Source organism: Phyllobates terribilis, unplaced genomic scaffold (genome assembly GCF_046119375.1).
Source record: "Phyllobates terribilis strain yellow unplaced genomic scaffold, ASM4611937v1 Scaffold_3__8_contigs__length_932513732, whole genome shotgun sequence".
NCBI classification, from domain to species: Eukaryota; Metazoa; Chordata; class Amphibia; order Anura; family Dendrobatidae; genus Phyllobates; species Phyllobates terribilis.
Genome location: NW_027362763.1, coordinates 634,173,330 through 634,193,767, shown reverse-complemented (window position 1 = coordinate 634,193,767; position 20,438 = coordinate 634,173,330).

Here is a 20,438-nt window from a genome sequence, read left to right as displayed (position 1 = left end):
GAGAGTTCCAAATGTGTGTGGGTAGAATATATATCCCACGGGGGTAAAATTGAAAAAAGTTATAAATAATTTTTTTTTGGACTTAGTCATTTTTCCGGCATTTATCAGACTTTCAGAGAGGGAAAATGTCAGTGAGTGTTCCAATTTCAGTTCCAGAGCGATTTGCCCGATCAGTCCTTGATATTTAGTCGTTTTCAGCAAATTTTTGAAAATTTCACTTTTTTGTGAAAATATCCGCTAAATGAGGGAATAATATGTGTGAGGGTACCCCAGGAGAGTTCCAAATGTGTGTGGGTAGAATATATATTGCACGGGGGTAAAATTGAAAAAAGTTATAAATAATTTTTTTTGGACTTAGTCATTTTTCCCGCGTTTATCAGGCTTTCAGAGAGGGGAAATGTCAGTGAGCGTTCCAATTTCAGTTCCAGAGCGATTTGCCCGATGAGTCCTTGATATTTAGTCGTTTTCAGCAAATTTTCTGAATTTTTGAAAATTTCACTTTTTTGTGAAAATATCCGCTAAATGAGGGAATAATATGTGTGAGGGTACCCCAGGAGAGTTCCAAATGTGTGTGGGTAGAATATATATCCCACGGGGGTAAAATTGAAAAAAGTTATAAATAATTTTTTTTGGACTTAGTCATTTTTCCGGCGTTTATCAGACTTTCAGAGAGGGGAAATGTCAGTGAGCGTTCCGATTTCAGTTCCAGAGCGATTCGCCAGATGAGTTCTTGATACTTAGTCGTTTTCAGCCAATTTTCTGAATTTTTGAAAATTTCACTTTTTTGTAAAAATATCCGCTAAATGAGGGAATAATATGTGTGAGGGTACCCCAGGAGAGTTCCAAATGTGTGTGGGTAGAATATATATCCCACGGGGGTAAAATTAAAAAAAGTTGAAAAAAATTTCTTTTTGGACTTAGTCATTTTTCCTGCATTTATCAGGCTTTCAGAGAGGGGAAATGTCAGTGAGCGTTCCAATTTCAGTTCCAGAGCGATTTGCCCGATGAGTCCTTGATATTTAGTCGTTTTCAGTAAATTTTCTGAATTTTTGAAAATTTCACTTTTTTGTGAAAATATCCGCTAAATGAGGGAATAATATGTGTGAGGGTACCACAGGAGAGTTCCAAATGTGTGTGGGTAGAATATATATCCCACGGGGGTAAAATTGAAAAAAGTTATAAATAATTTTTTTTTGGACTTAGTCATTTTTCCGGCATTTATCAGACTTTCAGAGAGGGAAAATGTCAGTGAGCGTTCCAATTTCAGTTCCAGAGCGATTTGCCCGATGAGTCCTTGATATTTAGTCGTTTTCAGTAAATTTTCTGAATTTTTGAAAATTTCACTTTTTTGTGAAAATATCCGCTAAATGAGGGAATAATATGTGTGAGGGTACCACAGGAGAGTTCCAAATGTGTGTGGGTAGAATATATATCCCACGGGGGTAAAATTGAAAAAAGTTATAAATAATTTTTTTTTGGACTTAGTCATTTTTCCGGCATTTATCAGACTTTCAGAGAGGGAAAATGTCAGTGAGTGTTCCGATTTCAGTTCCAGAGCGATTCGCCCGATGAGTTCTTGATACTTAGTCGTTTTCAGCCAATTTTCTGAATTTTTGAAAATTTCACTTTTTTGTAAAAATATCCGCTAAATGAGGGAATAATATGTGTGAGGGTACCCCAGGAGAGTTCCAAATGTGTGTGGGTAGAATATATATTGCACAGGGGTAAAATTGATAAAAGTTGAAAAAAAATTCTTTTTGGACTTAGTCATTTTTCCAGCGTTTATTAGACTTTCAGAGAGGGGAAATGTCAGTGAGCGTTCCGATTTCAGTTCCAGAGCGATTTGCCCGATGAGTCCTTGATATTTAGTCGTGATCAGCAAATTTTCAGAATTTTTGAAAATTTCATTTTTTGGTGAAAATATCCGCTAAATGAGGGAATAATATGTGTGAGGGTACCACAGGAGAGTTCCAAATGTGTGTGGGTAGAATATATATCCCACGGGGGTAAAATTGAAAAAAGTTATAAATAATTTTTTTTTGGACTTAGTCATTTTTCCGGCATTTATCAGACTTTCAGAGATGGAAAATGTCAGTGAGTGTTCCAATTTCAGTTCCAGAGCGATTTGCCCGATGAGTCCTTGATATTTAGTCGTTTTCAGCAAATTTTTGAAAATTTCACTTTTTTGTGAAAATATCCGCTAAATGAGGGAATAATATGTGTGAGGGTACCCCAGGAGAGTTCCAAATGTGTGTGGGTAGAATATATATTGCACGGGGGTAAAATTGAAAAAAGTTATAAATAATTTTTTTTGGACTTAGTCATTTTTCCCGCGTTTATCAGGCTTTCAGAGAGGGGAAATGTCAGTGAGCGTTCCAATTTCAGTTCCAGAGCGATTTGCCCGATGAGTCCTTGATATTTAGTCGTTTTCAGCAAATTTTCTGAATTTTTGAAAATTTCACTTTTTTGTGAAAATATCCGCTAAATGAGGGAATAATATGTGTGAGGGTACCCCAGGAGAGTTCCAAATGTGTGTGGGTAGAATATATATCCCACGGGGGTAAAATTGAAAAAAGTTATAAATAATTTTTTTTGGACTTAGTCATTTTTCCGGCGTTTATCAGACTTTCAGAGAGGGGAAATGTCAGTGAGCGTTCCGATTTCAGTTCCAGAGCGATTCGCCAGATGAGTTCTTGATACTTAGTCGTTTTCAGCCAATTTTCTGAATTTTTGAAAATTTCACTTTTTTGTAAAAATATCCGCTAAATTAGGGAATAATATGTGTGAGGGTACCCCAGGAGAGTTCCAAATGTGTGTGGGTAGAATATATATTGCACGGGGGTAAAATTGATAAAAGTTGAAAAAAAATTCTTTTTGGACTTAGTCATTTTTCCGGCGTTTATTAGACTTTCAGAGAGGGGAAATGTCAGTGAGCGTTCCGATTTCAGTTCCAGAGCGATTTGCCCGATGAGTCCTTGATATTTAGTCGTGATCAGCAAATTTTCGGAATTTTTGAAAATTTCACTTTTTGGTGAAAATATCCGCTAAATGAGGGAATAATATGTGTGAGGGTACCACAGGAGAGTTCCAAATGTGTGTGGGTAGAATATATATCCCACGGGGGTAAAATTGAAAAAAGTTATAAATAATTTTTTTTTGGACTTAGTCATTTTTCCGGCATTTATCAGACTTTCAGAGAGGGAAAATGTCAGTGAGTGTTCCAATTTCAGTTCCAGAGCGATTTGCCCGATGAGTCCTTGATATTTAGTCGTTTTCAGCAAATTTTCGAAAATTTCACTTTTTTGTGAAAATATCCGCTAAATGAGGGAATAATATGTGTGAGGGTACCCCAGGAGAGTTCCAAATGTGTGTGGGTAGAATATATATCCCACGGGGGTAAAATTGAAAAAAGTTATAAATAATTTTTTTTTGGACTTAGTCATTTTTCCGCCATTTATCAGACTTTCAGAGAGGGAAAATGTCAGTGAGTGTTAAGATTTCAGTTCCAGAGCGATTCGCCCGATGAGTTCTTGATACTTAGTCGTTTTCAGCCAATTTTCAGAATTTTTGAAAATGTCACTTTTTTGTAAAAATTTCTGCTAAATGAGGGAATAATATGTGTGAGGGTACCCCAGGAGAGTTCCAAATGTGTGTGGGTAGAATATATATCCCACGGGGGTAAAATTAAAAAAAGTTGAAAAAAATTTCTTTTTGGACTTAGTCATTTTTCCTGCATTTATCAGGCTTTCAGAGAGGGGAAATGTCAGTGAGCGTTCCAATTTCAGTTCCAGAGCGATTTGCCCGATGAGTCCTTGATATTTAGTCGTTTTCAGTAAATTTTCTGAATTTTTGAAAATTTCACTTTTTTGTGAAAATATCCGCTAAATGAGGGAATAATATGTGTGAGGGTACCACAGGAGAGTTCCAAATGTGTGTGGGTAGAATATATATCCCACGGGGGTAAAATTGAAAAAAGTTATAAATAATTTTTTTTTGGACTTAGTCATTTTTCCGGCATTTATCAGACTTTCAGAGAGGGAAAATGTCAGTGAGTGTTCCGATTTCAGTTCCAGAGCGATTCGCCCGATGATTTCTTGATACTTAGTCGTTTTCAGCCAATTTTCTGAATTTTTGAAAATTTCACTTTTTTGTAAAAATATCCGCTAAATGAGGGAATAATATGTGTGAGGGTACCCCAGGAGAGTTCCAAATGTGTGTGGGTAGAATATATATTGCACGGGGGTAAAATTGATAAAAGTTGAAAAAAAATTCTTTTTGGACTTAGTCATTTTTCCGGCGTTTATTAGACTTTCAGAGAGGGGAAATGTCAGTGAGTGTTCCAATTTCAGTTCCAGAGCGATTTGCCCGATGAGTCCTTGATATTTAGTCGTTTTCAGCAAATTATTGAAAATTTCACTTTTTTGTGAAAATATCCGCTAAATGAGGGAATAATATGTGTGAGGGTACCCCAGGAGAGTTCCAAATGTGTGTGGGTAGAATATATATCCCACGGGGGTAAAATTGAAAAAAGTTATAAATAATTTTTTTTGGACTTAGTCATTTTTCCGGCGTTTATCAGACTTTCAGAGAGGGGAAATGTCAGTGAGCGTTCCGATTTCAGTTCCAGAGCGATTTGCCCGATGAGTCCTTGATATTTAGTCGTGATCAGCAAATTTTCGGAATTTTTGAAAATTTCACTTTTTGGTGAAAATATCCGCTAAATGAGGGAATAATATGTGTGAGGGTACCACAGGAGAGTTCCAAATGTGTGTGGGTAGAATATATATCCCACGGGGGTAAAATTGAAAAAAGTTATAAATAATTTTTTTTGGACTTAGTCATTTTTCCGGCGTTTATCAGACTTTCAGAGAGGGGAAATGTCAGTGAGCGTTCCGATTTCAGTTCCAGAGCGATTTGCCCGATGAGTCCTTGATATTTAGTCGTTTTCAGCAAATTTTCTGAATTTTTGAAAATTTCACTTTTTTGTGAAAATATCCGCTAAATGAGGGAATAATATGTTTGAGGGTACCCCAGGAGAGTTCCAAATGTGTGTGGGTAGAATATATATCCCACGGGGGTAAAATTGAACAAAGTTATAAATAATTTTTTTTTGGACTTAGTCATTTTTCCGGCATTTATCAGACTTTCAGAGAGGGAAAATGTCAGTGAGTGTTCCGATTTCAGTTCCCCAGCGATTCGCCCGATGAGTTCTTCATACTTAGTCGTTTTCAGCCAATTTTCTGAATTTTTGAAAATTTCACTTTTTTGTAAAAATATCCGCTAAATGAGGGAATAATATGTGTGAGGGTACCCCAGGAGAGTTCCAAATGTGTGTGGGTAGAATATATATCCCACGGGGGTAAAATTGAAAAAAGTTGAAAAAATTTTTTTTTGGACATAGTAATTTTTCCAGCGTTTATCAGACTTTCAGATAGGGCAAAAGTCAGTGAGCATTCTGATTTCAGTTCCAGAGCGATTCTCCCAATGAGTCCTTGATATTTCGTCGTTTTCAGCCAATATTTTGGATTTTTGAAAATTTCACTTTTTAGTGAAAATATCCACTAAATGAGGGAATAATATGTGTGAGGGTACCCCAGGAGAGTTACAAATGTGTGTGGGTAGAATATATATCCCACGGTGGTAAAATTGAAAAAAGTTGAAAAAATTTTTTTTTGGACTTAGTCATTTTTCTGGTGTTTATCAGACTTTCAGATAGGGCAAATGTCAGCTACTGTTCCGATTTCAGTTCCAGAGCGATTCGCCCAATGAGTCCTTGATATTTAGTAGTTTTCTGCCAATTTTCTGGATTTTTGAAAATGTCACTTTTTTGAGAAAATATCCACTAAATGAGGGAATAATATGTGTGAGGTTACCCCAGGAGAGTTCCAAATGTGTGTGGGTAGAATATATATCCCACGGGGGTAAAATTGAAAAAAGTTGAAAAAAATTTTTTTTTGGACTTAGTAATTTTTCCAGCGTTTATCAGACTTTCAGATAGGGCAAAAGTCAGTGAGCATTCCGATTTCAGTTCCAGAGCGATTCGCCCAATGAGTCCTTGATATTTAGTCGTTTTCAGCCAATATTTTGGATTTTTGAAAATTTCACTTTTTTGTAAAAATATCCGCTAAATGAGGGAATAATATGTGTGAGGGTACCCCAGGAGAGTTCCAAATGTGTGTGGGTAGAATATATATTACACGGGGGTAAAATTGAAAAAAGTTGAAAAAAATTTCTTTTTGGACTTAGTCATTTTTCCTGCGTTTATCAGGCTTTCAGAGAGGGGAAATGTCAGTGAGCGTTCCAATTTCAGTTCCAGAGCGATTTGCCCGATGAGTCCTTGATATTTAGTCGTTTTCAGCAAATTTTCTGAATTTTTGAAAATTTCACTTTTTTGTGAAAATATCCGCTAAATGAGGGAATAATATGTGTGAGGGTACCCCAGGAGAGTTCCAAATGTGTGTGGGTAGAATATATATCCCACGGGGGTAAAATTGAAAAAAGTTATAATAATTTTTTTTTGGACTTAGTCATTTTTACGGCATTTATCAGACTTTCAGAGAGGGAAAATGTCAGTGAGTGTTCCGATTTCAGTTCCCCAGCGATTCGCCCGATGAGTTCTTCATACTTAGTCGTTTTCAGCCAATTTTCTGAATTTTTGAAAATTTCACTTTTTTGTAAAAATATCCGCTAAATGAGGGAATAATATGTGTGAGGGTACCCCAGGAGAGTTCCAAATGTGTGTGGGTAGAATATATATCCCACGGGGGTAAAATTGAAAAAAGTTGAAAAAATTTTTTTTTGGACATAGTAATTTTTCCAGCGTTTATCAGACTTTCAGATAGGGCAAAAGTCAGTGAGCATTCTGATTTCAGTTCCAGAGCGATTCTCCCAATGAGTCCTTGATATTTCGTCGTTTTCAGCCAATATTTTGGATTTTTGAAAATTTCACTTTTTAGTGAAAATATCCACTAAATGAGGGAATAATATGTGTGAGGGTACCCCAGGAGAGTTACAAATGTGTGTGGGTAGAATATATATCCCACGGTGGTAAAATTGAAAAAAGTTGAAAAAAATTTTTTTTGGACTTAGTCATTTTTCTGGTGTTTATCAGACTTTCAGATAGGGCAAATGTCAGCTACTGTTCCGATTTCAGTTCCAGAGCGATTCGCCCAATGAGTCCTTGATATTTAGTAGTTTTCTGCCAATTTTCTGGATTTTTGAAAATGTCACTTTTTTGAGAAAATATCCACTAAATGAGGGAATAATATGTGTGAGGTTACCCCAGGAGAGTTCCAAATGTGTGTGGGTAGAATATATATCCCACGGGGGTAAAATTGAAAAAAGTTGAAAAAAATTTTTTTTTGGACTTAGTAATTTTTCCAGCGTTTATCAGACTTTCAGATAGGGCAAAAGTCAGTGAGCATTCCGATTTCAGTTCCAGAGCGATTCGCCCAATGAGTCCTTGATATTTAGTCGTTTTCAGCCAATATTTTGGATTTTTGAAAATTTCACTTTTTTGTAAAAATATCCGCTAAATGAGGGAATAATATGTGTGAGGGTACCCCAGGAGAGTTCCAAATGTGTGTGGGTAGAATATATATTACACGGGGGTAAAATTGAAAAAAGTTGAAAAAAATTTCTTTTTGGACTTAGTCATTTTTCCTGCGTTTATCAGGCTTTCAGAGAGGGGAAATGTCAGTGAGCGTTCCAATTTCAGTTCCAGAGCGATTTGCCCGATGAGTCCTTGATATTTAGTCGTTTTCAGCAAATTTTCTGAATTTTTGAAAATTTCACTTTTTTGTGAAAATATCCGCTAAATGAGGGAATAATATGTGTGAGGGTACCCCAGGAGAGTTCCAAATGTGTGTGGGTAGAATATATATCCCACGGGGGTAAAATTGAAAAAAGTTATAATAATTTTTTTTTGGACTTAGTCATTTTTACGGCATTTATCAGACTTTCAGAGAGGGAAAATGTCAGTGAGTGTTACGATTTCAGTTCCAGAGCGATTCGCCCGAAGAGTTCTTGATACTTAGTCGTTTTCAGCCAATTTTCTGAATTTTTGAAAATGTCACTTTTTTGCAAAAATTTCTGCTAAATGAGGGAATAATATGTGTGAGGGTACCCCAGGAGAGTTCCAAATGTGTGTGGGTAGAATATATATCCCACGGGGGTAAAATTAAAAAAAGTTGAAAAAAATTTCTTTTTGGACTTAGTCATTTTTCGTGCATTTATCAGGCTTTCAGAGAGGGGAAATGTCAGTGAGCGTTCCAATTTCAGTTCCAGAGCGATTTGCCCGATGAGTCCTTGATATTTAGTCGTTTTCAGCAAATTTTCTGAATTTTTGAAAATTTCACTTTTTTGTGAAAATATCCGCTAAATGAGGGAATAATATGTGTGAGGGTACCACAGGAGAGTTCCAAATGTGTGTGGCTAGAATATATATCCCACGGGGGTAAAATTGAAAAAAGTTATAAATAATTTTTTTTTGGACTTAGTCATTTTTCCGGCATTTATCAGACTTTCAGAGAGGGAAAATGTCAGTGAGTGTTCCAATTTCAGTTCCAGAGCGATTTGCCCGATGAGTCCTTGATATTTAGTCGTTTTCAGCAAATTTTCGAAAATTTCACTTTTTTGTGAAAATATCCGCTAAATGAGGGAATAATATGTTTGAGGGTACCCCAGGAGAGTTCCAAATGTGTGTGGGTAGAATATATATCCCACGGGGGTAAAATTGAAAAAAGTTATAAATAATTTTTTTTTGGACTTAGTCATTTTTCCGGCATTTATCAGACTTTCAGAGAGGGAAAATGTCAGTGAGTGTTCCGATTTCAGTTCCAGAGCGATTCGCCCGATGAGTTCTTGATACTTAGTCGTTTTCAGCCAATTTTCTGAATTTTTGAAAATTTCACTTTTTTGTAAAAATATCCGCTAAATGAGGGAATAATATGTGTGAGGGTACCCCAGGAGAGTTCCAAATGTGTGTGGGTAGAATATATATTGCACGGGGGTAAAATTGAAAAAAGTTGAAAAAAAATTCTTTTTGGACTTAGTCATTTTTCCGGCATTTATCAGACTTTCAGAGAGGGGAAATGTCAGTGAGCGTTCCGATTTCAGTTCCAGAGCGATTTGCCCGATAAGTCCTTGATATTTAGTCGTTATAAGCAAATTTTCTGAATTTTTGAAAATTTCACTTTTTGGTGAAAATATCCGCTAAATGAGGGAATAATATGTGTGAGGGTACCCCAGGAGAGTTACAAATGTGTGTTGTTAGAATATATATCCCACGGGGGTAAAATTGAAAAAAGTTGAAAACATTTTTTTTTGGACTTAGTCATTTTTCTGGCGTTTATCCGACTTTCAGAAAGGGGAAATGTCAGTGAGCGTTCCGATTTCAGTTCCAGAGTGATTCGTCCAATGAGTCCTTGATATTTAGTCGTTTGCAGCCAATATTTTGGATTTTTGAACATTTCACTTTTTTGTGAAAATATCCACTAAATGAGGGAATAATATGTGTGAGGGTACCCCAGGAGAGTTCCAAATGTGTGTGGGTAGAATATATATCCCATGGGGGTAAAATTGAAAAAAGTTGAAAAAATTTTTTTTTGGACATAGTAATTTTTCCAGCGTTTATCAGACTTTCAGATAGGGCAAAAGTCAGTGAGCATTCTGATTTCAGTTCCAGAGCGATTCTCCCAATGAGTCCTTGATATTTCGTCGTTTTCAGCCAATATTTTGGATTTTTGAAAATTTCACTTTTTAGTGAAAATATCCACTAAATGAGGGAATAATATGTGTGAGGGTACCCCAGGAGAGTTACAAATGTGTGTGGGTAGAATATATATCCCACGGTGGTAAAATTGAAAAAAGTTGAAAAAATTTTTTTTTGGACTTAGTCATTTTTCTGGTGTTTATCAGACTTTCAGATAGGGCAAATGTCAGCTACTGTTCCGATTTCAGTTCCAGAGCGATTCGCCCAATGAGTCCTTGATATTTAGTAGTTTTCTGCCAATTTTCTGGATTTTTGAAAATGTCACTTTTTTGAGAAAATATCCACTAAATGAGGGAATAATATGTGTGAGGTTACCCCAGGAGAGTTCCAAATGTGTGTGGGTAGAATATATATCCCACGGGGGTAAAATTGAAAAAAGTTGAAAAAAATTTTTTTTTGGACTTAGTAATTTTTCCAGCGTTTATCAGACTTTCAGATAGGGCAAAAGTCAGTGAGCATTCCGATTTCAGTTCCAGAGCGATTCGCCCAATGAGTCCTTGATATTTAGTCGTTTTCAGCCAATATTTTGGATTTTTGAAAATTTCACTTTTTTGTAAAAATATCCGCTAAATGAGGGAATAATATGTGTGAGGGTACCCCAGGAGAGTTCCAAATGTGTGTGGGTAGAATATATATTACACGGGGGTAAAATTGAAAAAAGTTGAAAAAAATTTCTTTTTGGACTTAGTCATTTTTCCTGCGTTTATCAGGCTTTCAGAGAGGGGAAATGTCAGTGAGCGTTCCAATTTCAGTTCCAGAGCGATTTGCCCGATGAGTCCTTGATATTTAGTCGTTTTCAGCAAATTTTCTGAATTTTTGAAAATTTCACTTTTTTGTGAAAATATCCGCTAAATGAGGGAATAATATGTGTGAGGGTACCCCAGGAGAGTTCCAAATGTGTGTGGGTAGAATATATATTGCACGGGGGTAAAATTGAAAAAAGTTATAAATAATTTTTTTTGGACTTAGTCATTTTTCCCGCGTTTATCAGGCTTTCAGAGAGGGGAAATGTCAGTGAGCGTTCCAATTTCAGTTCCAGAGCGATTTGCCCGATGAGTCCTTGATATTTAGTCGCTTTCAGCAAATTTTCTGAATTTTTGAAAATTTCACTTTTTTGTGAAAATATCCGCTAAATGAGGGAATAATATGTGTGAGGGTACCCCAGGAGAGTTCCAAATGTGTGTGGGTAGAATATATATTGCACGGGGGTAAAATTGATAAAAGTTGAAAAAAAATTCTTTTTGGACTTAGTCATTTTTCCGGCGTTTATTAGACTTTCAGAGAGGGGAAATGTCAGTGAGTGTTCCAATTTCAGTTCCAGAGCGATTTGCCCGATGAGTCCTTGATATTTAGTCGTTTTCAGCAAATTATTGAAAATTTCACTTTTTTGTGAAAATATCCGCTAAATGAGGGAATAATATGTGTGAGGGTACCCCAGGAGAGTTCCAAATGTGTGTGGGTAGAATATATATCCCACGGGGGTAAAATTGAAAAAAGTTATAAATAATTTTTTTTGGACTTAGTCATTTTTCCGGCGTTTATCAGACTTTCAGAGAGGGGAAATGTCAGTGAGCGTTCCGATTTCAGTTCCAGAGCGATTTGCCCGATGAGTCCTTGATATTTAGTCGTTATAAGCAAATTTTCTGAATTTTGAAAATTTCACTTTTTGGTGAAAATATCCGCTAAATGAGGGAATAATATGTGTGAGGGTACGCCAGGAGAGTTCCAAATGTGTGTGGGTAGAATATATATCCCACGGGGGTAAAATTGAAAAAAGTTATAATAATTTTTTTTTGGACTTAGTCATTTTTACGGCATTTATCAGACTTTCAGAGAGGGAAAATGTCAGTGAGTGTTACGATTTCAGTTCCAGAGCGATTCGCCCGAAGAGTTCTTGATACTTAGTCGTTTTCAGCCAATTTTCTGAATTTTTGAAAATGTCACTTTTTTGTAAAAATTTCTGCTAAATGAGGGAATAATATGTGTGAGGGTACCCCAGGAGAGTTCCAAATGTGTGTGGGTAGAATATATATCCCACGGGGGTAAAATTAAAAAAAGTTGAAAAAAATTTCTTTTTGGACTTAGTCATTTTTCCTGCATTTATCAGGCTTTCAGAGAGGGGAAATGTCAGTGAGCGTTCCAATTTCAGTTCCAGAGCGATTTGCCCGATGAGTCCTTGATATTTAGTCGTTTTCAGCAAATTTTCTGAATTTTTGAAAATTTCACTTTTTTGTGAAAATATCCGCTAAATGAGGGAATAATATGTGTGAGGGTACCACAGGAGAGTTCCAAATGTGTGTGGCTAGAATATATATCCCACGGGGGTAAAATTGAAAAAAGTTATAAATAATTTTTTTTTGGACTTAGTCATTTTTCCGGCATTTATCAGACTTTCAGAGAGGGAAAATGTCAGTGAGTGTTCCAATTTCAGTTCCAGAGCGATTTGCCCGATGAGTCCTTGATATTTAGTCGTTTTCAGCAAATTTTCGAAAATTTCACTTTTTTGTGAAAATATCCGCTAAATGAGGGAATAATATGTTTGAGGGTACCCCAGGAGAGTTCCAAATGTGTGTGGGTAGAATATATATCCCAAGGGGGTAAAATTGAAAAAAGTTATAAATAATTTTTTTTTGGACTTAGTCATTTTTCCGGCATTTATCAGACTTTCAGAGAGGGAAAATGTCAGTGAGTGTTCCGATTTCAGTTCCAGAGCGATTCGCCCGATGAGTTCTTGATACTTAGTCGTTTTCAGCCAATTTTCTGAATTTTTGAAAATTTCACTTTTTTGTAAAAATATCCGCTAAATGAGGGAATAATATGTGTGAGGGTACCCCAGGAGAGTTCCAAATGTGTGTGGGTAGAATATATATCCCACGGGGGTAAAATTGAAAAAAGTTGAAAACATTTTTTTTTGGACTTAGTCATTTTTCTGGCGTTTATCCGACTTTCAGAAAGGGGAAATGTCAGTGAGCGTTCCGATTTCAGTTCCAGAGTGATTCGTCCAATGAGTCCTTGATATTTAGTCGTTTGCAGCCAATATTTTGGATTTTTGAACATTTCACTTTTTTGTGAAAATATCCACTAAATGAGGGAATAATATGTGTGAGGGTACCCCAGGAGAGTTCCAAATGTGTGTGGGTAGAATATATATCCCACGGGGGTAAAATTGAAAAAAGTTGAAAAAATTTTTTTTTGGACATAGTAATTTTTCCAGCGTTTATCAGACTTTCAGATAGGGCAAAAGTCAGTGAGCATTCTGATTTCAGTTCCAGAGCGATTCTCCCAATGAGTCCTTGATATTTCGTCGTTTTCAGCCAATATTTTGGATTTTTGAAAATTTCACTTTTTAGTGAAAATATCCACTAAATGAGGGAATAATATGTGTGAGGGTACCCCAGGAGAGTTACAAATGTGTGTGGGTAGAATATATATCCCACGGTGGTAAAATTGAAAAAAGTTGAAAAAATTTTTTTTTGGACTTAGTCATTTTTCTGGTGTTTATCAGACTTTCAGAGAGGGCAAATGTCAGCTACTGTTCCGATTTCAGTTCCAGAGCGATTCGCCCAATGAGTCCTTGATATTTAGTAGTTTTCTGCCAATTTTCTGGATTTTTGAAAATGTCACTTTTTTGAGAAAATATCCACTAAATGAGGGAATAATATGTGTGAGGTTACCCCAGGAGAGTTCCAAATGTGTGTGGGTAGAATATATATCCCACGGGGGTAAAATTGAAAAAAGTTGAAAAAAATTTTTTTTTGGACTTAGTAATTTTTCCAGCGTTTATCAGACTTTCAGATAGGGCAAAAGTCAGTGAGCATTCCGATTTCAGTTCCAGAGCGATTCGCCCAATGAGTCCTTGATATTTAGTCGTTTTCAGCCAATATTTTGGATTTTTGAAAATTTCACTTTTTTGTAAAAATATCCGCTAAATGAGGGAATAATATGTGTGAGGGTACCCCAGGAGAGTTCCAAATGTGTGTGGGTAGAATATATATTACACGGGGGTAAAATTGAAAAAAGTTGAAAAAAATTTCTTTTTGGACTTAGTCATTTTTCCTGCGTTTATCAGGCTTTCAGAGAGGGGAAATGTCAGTGAGCGTTCCAATTTCAGTTCCAGAGCGATTTGCCCGATGAGTCCTTGATATTTAGTCGTTTTCAGCAAATTTTCTGAATTTTTGAAAATTTCACTTTTTTGTGAAAATATCCGCTAAATGAGGGAATAATATGTGTGAGGGTACCCCAGGAGAGTTCCAAATGTGTGTGGGTAGAATATATATTGCACGGGGGTAAAATTGAAAAAAGTTATAAATAATTTTTTTTGGACTTAGTCATTTTTCCCGCGTTTATCAGGCTTTCAGAGAGGGGAAATGTCAGTGAGCGTTCCAATTTCAGTTCCAGAGCGATTTGCCCGATGAGTCCTTGATATTTAGTCGCTTTCAGCAAATTTTCTGAATTTTTGAAAATTTCACTTTTTTGTGAAAATATCCGCTAAATGAGGGAATAATATGTGTGAGGGTACCCCAGGAGAGTTCCAAATGTGTGTGGGTAGAATATATATCCCACGGGGGTAAAATTGAAAAAAGTTATAAATAATTTTTTTTGGACTTAGTCATTTTTCCGGCGTTTATCAGACTTTCAGAGAGGGGAAATGTCAGTGAGCGTTCCGATTTCAGTTCCAGAGCGATTCGCCCGATGAGTTCTTGATACTTAGTCGTTTTCAGCCAATTTTCTGAATTTTTGAAAATTTCACTTTTTTGTAAAAATATCCGCTAAATGAGGGAATAATATGTGTGAGGGTACCCCAGGAGAGTTCCAAATGTGTGTGGGTAGAATATATATTGCACGGGGGTAAAATTGATAAAAGTTGAAAAAAAATTCTTTTTGGACTTAGTCATTTTTCCGGCGTTTATTAGACTTTCAGAGAGGGGAAATGTCAGTGAGTGTTCCAATTTCAGTTCCAGAGCGATTTGCCCGATGAGTCCTTGATATTTAGTCGTTTTCAGCAAATTATTGAAAATTTCACTTTTTTGTGAAAATATCCGCTAAATGAGGGAATAATATGTGTGAGGGTACCCCAGGAGAGTTCCAAATGTGTGTGGGTAGAATATATATCCCACGGGGGTAAAATTGAAAAAAGTTATAAATAATTTTTTTTGGACTTAGTCATTTTTCCGGCGTTTATCAGACTTTTAGAGAGGGGAAATGTCAGTGAGCGTTCCGATTTCAGTTCCAGAGCGATTTGTCCGATGAGTCCTTGATATTTAGTCGTGATCAGCAAATTTTCGGAATTTTTGAAAATTTCACTTTTTGGTGAAAATATCCGCTAAATGAGGGAATAATATGTGTGAGGGTACCACAGGAGAGTTCCAAATGTGTGTGGGTAGAATATATATCCCACGGGGGTAAAATTGAAAAAAGTTATAAATAATTTTTTTTGGACTTAGTCATTTTTCCGGCGTTTATCAGACTTTCAGAGAGGGGAAATGTCAGTGAGCGTTCCGATTTCAGTTCCAGAGCGATTTGCCCGATGAGTCCTTGATATTTAGTCGTTTTCAGCAAATTTTCTGAATTTTTGAAAATTTCACTTTTTTGTGAAAATATCCGCTAAATGAGGGAATAATATGTTTGAGGGTACCCCAGGAGAGTTCCAAATGTGTGTGGGTAGAATATATATCCCACGGGGGTAAAATTGAAAAAAGTTATAAATAATTTTTTTTTGGACTTAATCATTTTTCCGGCATTTATCAGACTTTCAGAGAGGGAAAATGTCAGTGAGTGTTCCGATTTCAGTTCCCGAGCGATTCGCCCGATGAGTTCTTGATACTTAGTCGTTTTCAGCCAATTTTCTGAATTTTTGAAAATTTCACTTTTTTGTAAAAATATCCGCTAAATGAGGGAATAATATGTGTGAGGGTACCCCAGGAGAGTTCCAAATGTGTGTGGGTAGAATATATATTGCACGGGGGTAAAATTGAAAAAAGTTGAAAAAAAATTCTTTTTGGACTTAGTCATTTTTCCGGCGTTTATCAGACTTTCAGAGAGGGGAAATGTCAGTGAGCGTTCCGATTTCAGTTCCAGAGCGATTTGCCCGATGAGTCCTTGATATTTAGTCGTTATAAGCAAATTTTCTGAATTTTTGAAAATTTCACTTTTTGGTGAAAATATCCGCTAAATGAGGGAATAATATGTGTGAGGGTACGCCAGGAGAGTTCCAAATGTGTGTGGGTAGAATATATATCCCACGGGGGTAAAATTGAAAAAAGTTATAATAATTTTTTTTTGGACTTAGTCATTTTTACGGCATTTATCAGACTTTCAGAGAGGGAAAATGTCAGTGAGTGTTACGATTTCAGTTCCAGAGCGATTCGCCCGAAGAGTTCTTGATACTTAGTCGTTTTCAGCCAATTTTCTGAATTTTTGAAAATGTCACTTTTTTGTAAAAATTTCTGCTAAATGAGGGAATAATATGTGTGAGGGTACCCCAGGAGAGTTCCAAATGTGTGTGGGTAGAATATATATCCCACGGGGGTAAAATTAAAAAAAGTTGAAAAAAATTTCTTTTTGGACTTAGTCATTTTTCCTGCATTTATCAGGCTTTCAGAGAGGGGAAATGTCAGTGAGCGTTCCAATTTCAGTTCCAGAGCGATTTGCCCGATGAGTTCTTGATATTTAGTCGTTTTCAGCAAATTTTCTGAATTTTTGAAAATTTCACTTTTTTGTGAAAATATCCGCTAAATGAGGGAATAATATGTGTGAGGGTACCACAGGAGAGTTCCAAATGTGTGTGGCTAGAATATATATCCCACGGGGGTAAAATTGAAAAAAGTTATAAATAATTTTTTTTTGGACTTAGTCATTTTTCCGGCATTTATCAGACTTTCAGAGAGGGAAAATGTCAGTGAGTGTTCCAATTTCAGTTCCAGAGCGATTTGCCCGATGAGTCCTTGATATTTAGTCGTTTTCAGCAAATTTTCGAAAATTTCACTTTTTTGTGAAAATATCCGCTAAATGAGGGAATAATATGTTTGAGGGTACCCCAGGAGAGTTCCAAATGTGTGTGGGTAGAATATATATCCCACGGGGGTAAAATTGAAAAAAGTTATAAATAATTTTTTTTTGGACTTAGTCATTTTTCCGGCATTTATCAGACTTTCAGAGAGGGAAAATGTCAGTGAGTGTTCCGATTTCAGTTCCAGAGCGATTCGCCCGATGAGTTCTTGATACTTAGTCGTTTTCAGCCAATTTTCTGAATTTTTGAAAATTTCACTTTTTTGTAAAAATATCCGCTAAATGAGGGAATAATATGTGTGAGGGTACCCCAGGAGAGTTCCAAATGTGTGTGGGTAGAATATATATTGCACGGGGGTAAAATTGAAAAAAGTTGAAAAAAAATTCTTTTTGGACTTAGTCATTTTTCCGGCGTTTATCAGACTTTCAGAGACGGGAAATGTCAGTGAGCGTTCCGATTTCAGTTCCAGAGCGATTTGCCCGATGAGTCCTTGATATTTAGTCGTGATCAGCAAATTTTCGGAATTTTTGAAAATTTCACTTTTTGGTGAAAATATCCGCTAAATGAGGGAATAATATGTGTGAGGGTACCACAGGAGAGTTCCAAATGTGTGTGGGTAGAATATATATCCCACGGGGGTAAAATTGAAAAAAGTTATAAATAATTTTTTTTGGACTTAGTCATTTTTCCGGCGTTTATCAGACTTTCAGAGAGGGGAAATGTCAGTGAGCGTTCCGATTTCAGTTCCAGAGCGATTTGCCCGATGAGTCCTTGATATTTAGTCGTTTTCAGCAAATTTTCTGAATTTTTGAAAATTTCACTTTTTTGTGAAAATATCCGCTAAATGAGGGAATAATATGTTTGAGGGTACCCCAGGAGAGTTCCAAATGTGTGTGGGTAGAATATATATCCCACGGGGGTAAAATTGAAAAAAGTTATAAATAATTTTTTTTTGGACTTAGTCATTTTTCCGGCATTTATCAGACTTTCAGAGAGGGAAAATGTCAGTGAGTGTTCCGATTTCAGTTCCCGAGCGATTCGCCCGATGAGTTCTTGATACTTAGTCGTTTTCAGCCAATTTTCTGAATTTTTGAAAATTTCACTTTTTTGTAAAAATATCCGCTAAATGAGGGAATAATATGTGTGAGGGTACCCCAGGAGAGTTCCAAATGTGTGTGGGTAGAATATATATTGCACGGGGGTAAAATTGAAAAAAGTTGAAAAAAAATTCTTTTTGGACTTAGTCATTTTTCCGGCGTTTATCAGACTTTCAGAGAGGGGAAATGTCAGTGAGCGTTCCGATTTCAGTTCCAGAGCGATTTGCCCGATGAGTCCTTGATATGTAGTCGTGATCAGCAAATTTTCGGAATTTTTGAAAATTTCACTTTTTGGTGAAAATATCCGCTAAATGAGGGAATAATATGTGTGAGGGTACCACAGGAGAGTTCCAAATGTGTGTGGGTAGAATATATATCCCACGGGGGTAAAATTGAAAAAAGTTATAAATAATTTTTTTTGGACTTAGTCATTTTTCCGGCGTTTATCAGACTTTCAGAGAGGGGAAATGTCAGTGAGCGTTCCGATTTCAGTTCCAGAGCGATTTGCCCGATGAGTCCTTGATATTTAGTCGTTTTCAGCAAATTTTCTGAATTTTTGAAAATTTCACTTTTTTGTGAAAATATCCGCTAAATGAGGGAATAATATGTTTGCGGGTACCCCAGGAGAGTTCCAAATGTGTGTGGGTAGAATATATATCCCACGGGGGTAAAATTGAAAAAAGTTATAAATAATTTTTTTTTGGACTTAGTCATTTTTCCGGCATTTATCAGACTTTCAGAGAGGGAAAATGTCAGTGAGTGTTCCGATTTCAGTTCCCGAGCGATTCGCCCGATGAGTTCTTGATACTTAGTCGTTTTCAGCCAATTTTCTGAATTTTTGAAAATTTCACTTTTTTGTAAAAATATCCGCTAAATGAGGGAATAATATGTGTGAGGGTACCCCAGGAGAGTTCCAAATGTGTGTGGGTAGAATATATATTGCACGGGGGTAAAATTGAAAAAAGTTGAAAAAAAATTCTTTTTGGACTTAGTCATTTTTCCGGCGTTTATCAGACTTTCAGAGAGGGGAAATGTCAGTGAGCGTTCCGATTTCAGTTCCACAGCGATTTGCCCGATGAGTCCTTGATATTTAGTCGTTATAAGCAAATTTTCTGAATTTTTGAAAATTTCACTTTTTGGTGAAAATATCCGCTAAATGAGGGAATAATATGTGTGAGGGTACGCCAGGAGAGTTCCAAATGTGTGTGGGTAGAATATATATCCCACGGGGGTAAAATTGAAAAAAGTTATAATAATTTTTTTTTGGACTTAGTCATTTTTACGGCATTTATCAGACTTTCAGAGAGGGAAAATGTCAGTGAGTGTTACGATTTCAGTTCCAGAGCGATTCGCCCGAAGAGTTCTTGATACTTAGTCGTTTTCAGCCAATTTTCTGAATTTTTGAAAATGTCACTTTTTTGTAAAAATTTCTGCTAAATGAGGGAATAATTTGTGTGAGGGTACCCCAGGAGAGTTCCAAATGTGTGTGGGTAGAATATATATCCCACGGGGGTAAAATTAAAAAAAGTTGAAAAAAATTTCTTTTTGGACTTAGTCATTTTTCCTGCATTTATCAGGCTTTCAGAGAGGGGAAATGTCAGTGAGCGTTCCAATTTCAGTTCCAGAGCGATTTGCCCGATGAGTCCTTGATATTTAGTCGTTTTCAGCAAATTTTCTGAATTTTTGAAAATTTCACTTTTTTGTGAAAATATCCGCTAAATGAGGGAATAATATGTGTGAGGGTACCACAGGAGAGTTCCAAATGTGTGTGGCTAGAATATATATCCCACGGGGGTAAAATTGAAAAAAGTTATAAATAATTTTTTTTTGGACTTAGTCATTTTTCCGGCATTTATCAGACTTTCAGAGAGGGAAAATGTCAGTGAGTGTTCCAATTTCAGTTCCAGAGCGATTTGCCCGATGAGTCCTTGATATTTAGTCGTTTTCAGCAAATTTTCGAAAATTTCACTTTTTTGTGAAAATATCCGCTAAATGAGGGAATAATATGTTTGAGGGTACCCCAGGAGAGTTCCAAATGTGTGTGGGTAGAATATATATCCCACGGGGGTAAAATTGAAAAAAGTTATAAATAATTTTTTTTTGGACTTAGTCATTTTTCCGGCATTTATCAGACTTTCAGAGAGGGAAAATGTCAGTGAGTGTTCCGATTTCAGTTCCAGAGCGATTCGCCCGATGAGTTCTTGATACTTAGTCGTTTTCAGCCAATTTTCTGAATTTTTGAAAATTTCACTTTTTTGTAAAAATATCCGCTAAATGAGGGAATAATATGTGTGAGGGTACCCCAGGAGAGTTCCAAATGTGTGTGGGTAGAATATATATTGCACGGGGGTAAAATTGAAAAAAGTTGAAAAAAAATTCTTTTTGGACTTAGTCATTTTTCCGGCATTTATCAGACTTTCAGAGAGGGGAAATGTCAGTGAGCGTTCCGATTTCAGTTCCAGAGCGATTTGCCCGATAAGTCCTTGATATTTAGTCGTTATAAGCAAATTTTCTGAATTTTTGAAAATTTCACTTTTTGGTGAAAATATCCGCTAAATGA